Genomic DNA, 10,551 nt, shown 5'->3' with positions numbered 1-10,551 from the left:
CTAGATTTCCACCTCACAACCACCAGAAATCAACCAAAACCGTGCATTCCCTTTCATTTCTGTCAAAGCACATGCATTTCCACCCTTTAATCACATGCACAAACAGCCACATGCATCTCCCATCACCATTTCAGATTTCCACCAAGTTCCTAGCTGTCATGTTCCCCCCATTTCACCTATAAATACTCATTCATTCATTCTCATTTATACACAATCCATTCACCACAGAAATAAGGCCTTTGTGCCAGAAATTCACCCATTCCAAACACTCTTCCATAAACTCATCCATTGCAGAAATGTAGACCATCAAACCACCCCCTTTGTGCCGTGAGTCTTCCCTACAAATCCAAACACCATCCTTCCATTCCTCCACCACTCCCCAAACCATTTACACCATCAAACTATCCTTAGACCTTGTGCTACAACGAAGAGGAAGAGAAGAGTGCCTAAACGTTCATACAATTCAAGTTTGAGTTGTTGGAATGTTTAGGTGTTTCTTTGATTTCAATGTTTAATTTCAATGCTCTTTGTTTTGTACGAATGAGGAATGGATGATAAGAGGGCCTAAACGTTCATACAATTCAAGTTTGAGTTGTTGGAATGTTTAGGTGTTTCTTTGATTCTCTTTGTTTTGTACCATGAGGAACTAAACTCCCCCTTGGTTGGGGGGTGATTCGAATATATGTTTATGCTTGCATTTTGATTTGATTACTTCTAATTGCGTTTCATAAGTTGTGATTCAATTTGTTTAACCGTTTTATTGATAACTTATTTATGTATGTTTATTGAGAGTGCACGCTTAATTTTCATGCATGAATATGACGCTAGAATATAAGTGAGTTTCACCTAATAGTTACGAACTTATATTCATAAGTAGTGGAGGTTGCTTATAAACAATCGCGTTAAACGAATTCTTGGCAAGAGTTTCATGCATTCATAGTAACGAATGCCTCGTCAACACTTATAATTTTCATAGAGCGTAATGATTCTTGCTTGTACCTCTTCTATGCATTCATGTTGAGGACTTGTGGGGAATGTTTTGAATTGTCGCATGCATCATCCAATTCAATAACGTTAGGAAGATTTAAAGGTTAATTAGTGCATCACGGTTAACTTGGGGTGTTGAGAATTCATGGTTTATTGAAATGCAATTGGAAATCATTTTATTATGCAAGTATAACATGTATGGAGATGAACCCCTTGGCTAGCATCCATCCATTCATTCCATTTCATCACATTCATATATACTATCTGTCTTAATTCGAATCTGTACATTTTATTTAATTTCGTATAAAACTCAATCCCCCTTTACTTTATTGTCCAATTTAGTAGAAAGTGTTTTAGTTTATGTTTATAAGTGTTTTGATTCATTTTGTTACATAATTTCGTCCAAATTCACCAAAGTGCTCAAAACTGCCCAGAAAGTGATTTTAAGGCAGTTTTGAGTGTTTTGGGTGATATTTGAGTCTTTTGGTTTGTTTTAATGTTTTAAGTGTTTAGTTTTACATTCTTTGAGTTAGTTTAGTGTTTTATATTGTGTTTTTACGTTCTTGAGTCAAGTTATTACTTAATTTCGTCCAAATTTGTGGTTTTGCTCAAATCTGCCCAGAAAGTGATTTTTAGGCAGATTTGAGTGTGTTTGTGTTGTTTTGAGTCTTTTGGTTTGTCTTAGTGTTTTAAAGTTTAGTTTTGCATTCTTTGAGTCTAGTATAGTGTTTCATATTGTTATTTTACGTTTTTGAGTCAAATCCAAGTGGTTAACAATCCCTCCTAATCCCCGGTCCAGAACGATCCCTACTTATACATATACTACAATTTGACGAAAAGAGGGTTTAATTTGTGCGCGTATAAATCTCGCATCAAATTTTGGCGCCGTTGCCGGGGATTAGTAAATTTGCTAATCTCTTGGATTGTTCGTTTCTGTTATGTATTTTAGTTTTAGTTTTTTATTTGTGTTTTGTTTGATTCTATGCTTAAAACATTGAGGACAATGTTTGATTTAAGTGTGGGGGGGGTAACTAAGTATATTTGATGGAAATTCGTGGGATTTTATCACCCATTACTTAAAATGTTGTTCCTTGCTGTTTTAAGAAATTTTTATGTCATTTTCGGAGTTATAAAAGCAAAACATACTAAAACACTCTAAAATAACTTAAAAACATCTTAAAACAGCAAGGAACAACATTTTAAGTAATGGGTGATAAAATCCCACGAATTTCCATCAAATATACTTAGTTACCCCCCCCCACACTTAAATCAAACATTGTCCTCAATGTTTTAAGCATAGATTCACACAAAACATAAGTAAACACACAAAAAGCACTTAAGCATACTAAACATGGCAGAATGTAATTAACAAAGAGAAGAGTTTAGGGACGCAAATCTGGTTATGGAGTGTAAATTCCATCTTCTCCTTGGTAATTGCATTGAGGCATTGATCTTGGTGATTCCACAGGCTTTCTCTTGAACTGGTTTCTGCCCATCGTTGATTTTCCTTTGTGCTACTCTTGAACTGGGCAGCAGGATTCCTTTGGGTCTCCTCCACTTGTTGATTTTCCTTTGTGCTACTGGGCTGGAGGATTCTTTTGGTCTTCCCCGAAGGTCTGAGCTTACCTTTTTGGTCTGTTTCTTTGTTCAATCTTTCCAATTCGTATTGAAAAGGGTTGGAGGATAACTCAGCCTATGTTTGTCTCCACATGCTTCAATGTATCATTTTCACTTGCCTTACTCGCTCCCCTTTGCAGAAGTGGTCCCTTCTCCGGAAGTGTATCAACCGTTGAAGATGACTACTCGAGAGCAACGCTAGGTAAGCAATCAGGAATAGATTCCAAGCAGTTGGCTCCAGATCGGAAGACTGACTCCAAGTGCCGGCTGATTGCTTCTTTTACTTTGCCATGCGAGTAAGAACAAGGACAAAGAAAAAGACAGGGAAAGAGCATGATATGAGATACTTTTGCTTTTGACCTTGATGATATGAGATACCTTTGCTTTTGAAGAAGCGGTGAATGAATCAGCACACTTCAATCCGCCGTTTCCTCCTGGGTCATCTGTACTCCAGGCATCTGGTATCATCTTTGGGGAAGAAGAAAGAATTGAGTATTTCGAAAGGCTTTGCTGGGAGTGCGCCCTCAGAGGTGAGGGAGAGTTGGGCATTTTCTTCAGGTTTGCCTTGCCATAAAAGAGGAAGGTCGACATATATAGAGATAATATCAAGTGGTGGTACTGTTCTTTTACCCTTGTCGACAAATGTCTCTTCGATATCAGAACGACGCCTCTTCGATTTCTGAGCAGGCGCCCCTTCGATTTCTGAACGACGCCCCTTCTCTTTCTGAACGACACGTGGTAGTGCAGATGCGGCTCCTTTTGACAAAGCTGCACGCGTTTTCTGAAAAGCAGAGAAAGCGTCGCCGAACTTTGCGCTTGTCGGCTAAAGATGTGTAGTTGCGGTGATGGCCTCCACGTGTTGTCTGAAAAGAAGAAATCTTTTGACAAAGTTGAACGCGCCTTCTGAAAAGCCGAGAAAGCGTCGCCTAAATTACGCAGGAAATTCCGGCTTTTTGAATCGGTGGACGCGTCGCCTTGGCTTCTTATAGAGGTATCGATCACCGCCAACATACACACTCTGAAGATTTCCCATTCTTGAACATCGTCTCCGGCCCTTTGAAATTTTAACTCCATCCACCCCTTCTCTTTGAACACCTTTGAAAAATGGCAAACCCATCGAACCTTAGCTTAGAATTGAGTCTCAGCAGTGATACGGGCGCGCCGCGTCAAGGTAACGTATGGCGCCCTTCTTTTTTATCTTCTGACGGTCCTCTTACAGGTGAAGACTCTGTGATGCAGGACGCCACAACAGCTACAATAGTAGCTAGGAACCTCCTCACTCCAAAAGATAGTAGGCTGCTGTCAGGACAGTCCGATGAGTTGGCCGTTCAAGAGTCCCTCGCACTTAGTGTTCAGTGTGCGAGTTCTGTGTCCAACATGGGCCAACGCCTGCTTGCCCGCTCCCGTCAGGTGGAATCATTGATGGCAGAGGTGGAAAGTCTCAAGCAGGAGATCCAGCAGCTGAAGTATGAGAATAGAAGTTTGCACGTTCTTGCAAACAACTATTCGACGGGCATGAAGAGGAAGCTTGATGAGCTGCAAGAGTCTGAAGGTCGGATTCAAAGCGACCGTCAGAGGTTTTCGTCTTTCCTCCAGAGGCACCTTTTTCCTGGGTCATCCAGCGCTTGGCCAAGTATTGAGGCCTGGAATGCTCTAGCTCCGATGCCTCCCGCTCCGATGGCTCCCGCTTCTATGCCTCCTGCTTCTATGCCTTCTGCTTCTATGCCTTCCGCTTCTGCGCCTCGTAGTGGGGCTTCACGTAAACAACCTTTGTGAAGCTCCACCTTTCTCCATGTTTAGTATCCTTTTTTAATAAATGAATTTTTTTTTTTTTTTTTTTTTTTTTTTTTTTTTTTTTTTACATAAATAAAATCAAACGGCATGGAATTGGTCCTTGAATGGAAGGTGATACTTGAAGTGAACCGGCATTGGTTTGAATTCTAGTGTAGGTGCCTGATTCATAAAAAACAGCAAGTTAGTATAAAATGTAATGGAATTTGGAAAAAAAAACTTACTTGTTTTGTCCGATAAGAACTCAATGACAAACACCACTCCTTTGAAAGTTTCAGGGATATTGGACTTGGCCAGATTGCAAGTGATGGTTATGACTTGTCCAATGTCATCAAATTTAACTTCTTTGGATTTTGTGGTTTCAAGAACGTCCTCTTTGATGAATTCATGACATTCCCTACTTTGCACCTTTGGAAGGGCTTCCAAGATGTCTTTTTCACTTTCTTCTTCCTTGGAATTCATGAACCTGCAAGGAATAGGGATATTTGTTGGAATGGGGTTAGAACTAATTGGAACAACCTTACTTGAATTAGATGGCGTAGGAGCAATAAGTGCTTCTGACAAAGGTGCTTCAAATCCTCCCTTCGGATTTACAATGGTTGAACTAGGGAGTTTGCCTTGGTCGCAAAATTGTCCTACGAACTCCGCTATCTGCCCAATTTGCTTGTCCAAGTGGTCCAACCTTTTGTCTTCTTGTCGAGCCTCATTGTCTTGATTTTGTGAGCCCTGCACCAAACAAATTAATTCGTTAAGCTTTTGATTATAATCTATTGACGAACTTAAATTTGGTTGGGCATATTGAATATGAGGTTGTGGTGGGTGTATAGGTCTTGAATAGAACTCCTCATATGGCTGCCAATATCCTTCTTCTTGAACATGTTGAGGTTCCCACCACATAGAGTTTGAATGATCACTCCAATCTGAACTGTAAGTATTGGAAAACACGTTATTCCTTGATTGAAGATCAAATATATCAACACTTTGCATTTGGGACCTTTCCATGAGCTGTGACAAAAGAGATGCATTATCAAGTGCCATGTTGTGCTTCTCTAGTACTTAAAATCAATCAAACAAAACACAAATAAAAAACTAAAACTAAAATACATAACAGAAACGAACAATGTGTGAATCTATGCTTAAAACATTGAGGACAATGTTTGATTTAAGTGTGGGGGGGGTAACTAAGTATATTTGATGGAAATTCGTGGGATTTTATCACCCATTACTTAAAATGTTGTTCCTTGCTGTTTTAAGATGTTTTTAAGTTATTTTAGAGTGTTTTAGTATGTTTTGCTTTTATAACTCCGAAAATGACATAAAAATTTGAAAAACATGTTTTAAAAAGCCTAAAAAGAGTGTTTTGAGTCGTTTTTGTGTGTTTGTGTCTTAGGGTACCTTCCAACACAATGATAAGGATTTGGTTTATAATTGCATGACGGTTAAAAAGAGTTATTAACATGGATGAAAGTTTGATTTACTCTTGGTATATGCTTGGTTATGGTTATAATGTATGACTTCACATGCAATCATAAAAGAAAAATTCGTTTTTAACATGCTTGAAGGAAGAAACTCATAATAACGCTACATCCCTGTGAGACTCGAGCCATTACTTTCTTTGGAGAGTTATTTTCTGTGATTCTTTGTTTTCTAAAGTTGTTGCATGATCTCATTATTCCTTGCTTGGTTGCTACTTAGAATGCAATTGTATCATGATAGAACTAAATGCTAGAACTTATATCCGTTTCATTCAAAGCATGACATTGTTTTGCATAACATATATCAAGATGAAGTTGTGTAGTTGCCACCATAACCAAATAGCCTTACTTCCCATATTTCGTATTTGTTGTAAGTTTTAACCCCGTTGAGCCTCGTTTAGCCTTTATTCTTTGTTAACCCACATTATCCTTACCTAGCCTAGTTTAGGACAATCCACACCCTTGTTCTTAAATGATAGTGAGCATGACTAAAATGAATTCCTTTTGAGTACATTATGAAAGAAAATGAGTGTGGGGGAGAGAATGTTTTGTTCTTAAGTGTTTATGTATGAGAGGCAAAAGAAAAGAAAAAATTGTGAAAAAACATATGAAAAAAAAAGAAAAACAGAAAAGAAAAGAAAGAAAGAAAGAAAAAAAGAAAAAAGAGCTTGTTCCCCCTTGTTGTTCAAAAGTTGAGTTTTCATTCAAAAGTGAATTCTATGTTAATTCAAATGCTTTGCTCGCTATTTCTTTAAGAACCTTTGTTTTCCATATCCCTTCTTTGTTAGCCAAACACCTTTAGCCCCGTTTCAACCCTTATGCTTCTATCTTGATCGTTATGTGTTCAATAATGTGGAGTTTGGAATTGATATGAGCTTATGGTGTCACTGGTTCTCGCATCTAAGTAGGAGCATTCCATTCTTGAGATCATATCTAAACATGCTTATTAACTCCAGAAAATGCGTTCTTTGTTATAACATATGTGAGATGCTAGTCTTTCATGTTTACATCAATCTCTTACATATAACTAGTGTAGGGTGTGTAGTCAGAAAATCTGTGTGAAAATAGAGTGCATTCTAGTAAAGAATTGAGGAAATTCTCTAAGGCATGTTACTACATTCGAAATGTGTTTTAAATGCTTAATTGTGAACTTGTATATGGTGACTATGATTAAGAATGTACTTAAGTGTAAAGATGGCTAAAATCTGTGGGAATAATGATTTTTAACTTGTCATGAGCATTGGAAATCCGTGAGACGATTGTTGGAAGGTGTAGGTTGTGTTTTGTTCGTTTTGTCTAGTTTCGTGATCTTTTGTTGTTTTGTTTTGCTCGAGGACTAGCAAAAGATAAGTGTGGGGGTATTTGATAGGAGCATATTCATGCGACTTAAATGGCTTGTTCTCGTACATTTACGTTATGTTTCTTTAGTTATTTTAGTCCTTTAAGCTATTTTCGTGTGTTTGTAGGTCCAAAGGGCTAAAGGAGCAAAAAGATGCATTTTGGAGACTTTTGGAGCACTTTTGGGCTAAGGATGGATAGCTTATGCTTGGCGCCAAAATGTTGGACGAAATTGAAGACCAAAGTGTTGGAACCTTGTTCCCTTTAGTTTTAGGACATTTAAACCTTTCCAATTCCCTTATCACATGCATTCATTATTCATTCCCTCACATGCTTCCATTACTTATCATCACCACTTATCACTTATCATAACCACTTATCATCATCACCTATCACTTATCACTTATCACTTATCACATATCATTCACCACTTATCTTATCAACCACTTATCATATCATTCACTTATCTTATCAATCACTTATCATATCATACACTTAATTAATTAACCCACATGCATCCATCACCCAACACTTCCCTTGTGCCGTGCATACCCTCATTCTTTCATCATTTCAGCCACTTCATCATTCCATCAGATTTCACAACCTAAGTCACATGTGCATTCATCCACCTTTCTCCCAAAAAGCTTTGCACATGCATTCACTCACCACAAACAAGTCACATGCATTCATCAACATATCTAGCTGTCATTCACATGCATTCCATCTTTTAATTTAATCACATGCACATTCACCTTGCATTTGCAGAAAATCCACTTCATAACACATGCATCTTGGCAGATTTCACATGCACTCATGCACATTCACCTTAATCATTCACATAGCTTTAGTCCACATGCATTTCCACCTAGATTTCCACCTCACAACCACCAGAAATCAACCAAAACCGTGCATTCCCTTTCATTTCTGTCAAAGCACATGCATTTCCACCCTTTAATCACATGCACAAACAGCCACATGCATCTCCCATCACCATTTCAGATTTCCACCAAGTTCCTAGCTGTCATGTTCCCCCCATTTCACCTATAAATACTCATTCATTCATTCTCATTTATACACAATCCATTCACCACAGAAATAAGGCCTTTGTGCCAGAAATTCACCCATTCCAAACACTCTTCCATAAACTCATCCATTGCAGAAATGTAGACCATCAAACCACCCCCTTTGTGCCGTGAGTCTTCCCTACAAATCCAAACACCATCCTTCCATTCCTCCACCACTCCCCAAACCATTTACACCATCAAACTATCCTTAGACCTTGTGCTACAACGAAGAGGAAGAGAAGAGTGCCTAAACGTTCATACAATTCAAGTTTGAGTTGTTGGAATGTTTAGGTGTTTCTTTGATTTCAATGTTTAATTTCAATGCTCTTTGTTTTGTACGAATGAGGAATGGATGATAAGAGGGCCTAAACGTTCATACAATTCAAGTTTGAGTTGTTGGAATGTTTAGGTGTTTCTTTGATTCTCTTTGTTTTGTACCATGAGGAACTAAACTCCCCCTTGGTTGGGGGGTGATTCGAATATATGTTTATGCTTGCATTTTGATTTGATTACTTCTAATTGCGTTTCATAAGTTGTGATTCAATTTGTTTAACCGTTTTATTGATAACTTATTTATGTATGTTTATTGAGAGTGCACGCTTAATTTTCATGCATGAATATGACGCTAGAATATAAGTGAGTTTCACCTAATAGTTACGAACTTATATTCATAAGTAGTGGAGGTTGCTTATAAACAATCGCGTTAAACGAATTCTTGGCAAGAGTTTCATGCATTCATAGTAACGAATGCCTCGTCAACACTTATAATTTTCATAGAGCGTAATGATTCTTGCTTGTACCTCTTCTATGCATTCATGTTGAGGACTTGTGGGGAATGTTTTGAATTGTCGCATGCATCATCCAATTCAATAACGTTAGGAAGATTTAAAGGTTAATTAGTGCATCACGGTTAACTTGGGGTGTTGAGAATTCATGGTTTATTGAAATGCAATTGGAAATCATTTTATTATGCAAGTATAACATGTATGGAGATGAACCCCTTGGCTAGCATCCATCCATTCATTCCATTTCATCACATTCATATATACTATCTGTCTTAATTCGAATCTGTACATTTTATTTAATTTCGTATAAAACTCAATCCCCCTTTACTTTATTGTCCAATTTAGTAGAAAGTGTTTTAGTTTATGTTTATAAGTGTTTTGATTCATTTTGTTACATAATTTCGTCCAAATTCACCAAAGTGCTCAAAACTGCCCAGAAAGTGATTTTAAGGCAGTTTTGAGTGTTTTGGGTGATATTTGAGTCTTTTGGTTTGTTTTAATGTTTTAAGTGTTTAGTTTTACATTCTTTGAGTTAGTTTAGTGTTTTATATTGTGTTTTTACGTTCTTGAGTCAAGTTATTACTTAATTTCGTCCAAATTTGTGGTTTTGCTCAAATCTGCCCAGAAAGTGATTTTTAGGCAGATTTGAGTGTGTTTGTGTTGTTTTGAGTCTTTTGGTTTGTCTTAGTGTTTTAAAGTTTAGTTTTGCATTCTTTGAGTCTAGTATAGTGTTTCATATTGTTATTTTACGTTTTTGAGTCAAATCCAAGTGGTTAACAATCCCTCCTAATCCCCGGTCCAGAACGATCCCTACTTATACATATACTACAATTTGACGAAAAGAGGGTTTAATTTGTGCGCGTATAAATCTCGCATCACCATTCCAGATTTCCAGCATTCCCTTTTATTTTCTGTCAAAACACATGCATTCCCACCCTTTAATCACATGCATTTCAGCCACATGCATCTCCCATCACCATTTCAGCTTTCCACCTAATTCCTAGTCATCATGTTCCCCCCATTTCACCTATAAATAAGCATGCATTGCAGCCACAAAACACACACTCTTCCATTTCAGAAAACCATCTCTCATACACATTCATTCACGCCAGAAATTCCTCCTCTCTCTCTAGCACTACCATACTTCACCATTCTTCATATTTTCTGCCCAAAAACACTCCTTGCCTTCCCCTACATCCATCCCTACCCTAAACACATCATTCTACATCATCCATAACCCCCAAAACTCACCAAAACCCCTTGTGCCGCAGCAACTAGAGGAGAAGAGGCCTAAACGTTCATACAATTCAAGATTGAGTTGTTGGAATTTTTAGGTGTACTTCGATTCTTGTTTTCAATGTTTACTTTGTTATTACTCTCTAAGTTTGTTGTAATCATGAGTGGCTAAACCCCTAATTAGTTAGGGGAAAGTTTGAAGCCATGAACATGTTTGAAATATGAATTGATTTCTTCCAATTGTGATTTGTTAAGTTG

This window comes from Pyrus communis, chromosome 10 (genome assembly GCF_963583255.1).
Source record: "Pyrus communis chromosome 10, drPyrComm1.1, whole genome shotgun sequence".
Taxonomy (NCBI): domain Eukaryota; kingdom Viridiplantae; phylum Streptophyta; class Magnoliopsida; order Rosales; family Rosaceae; genus Pyrus; species Pyrus communis.
This window is presented reverse-complemented; position numbering follows the sequence as displayed.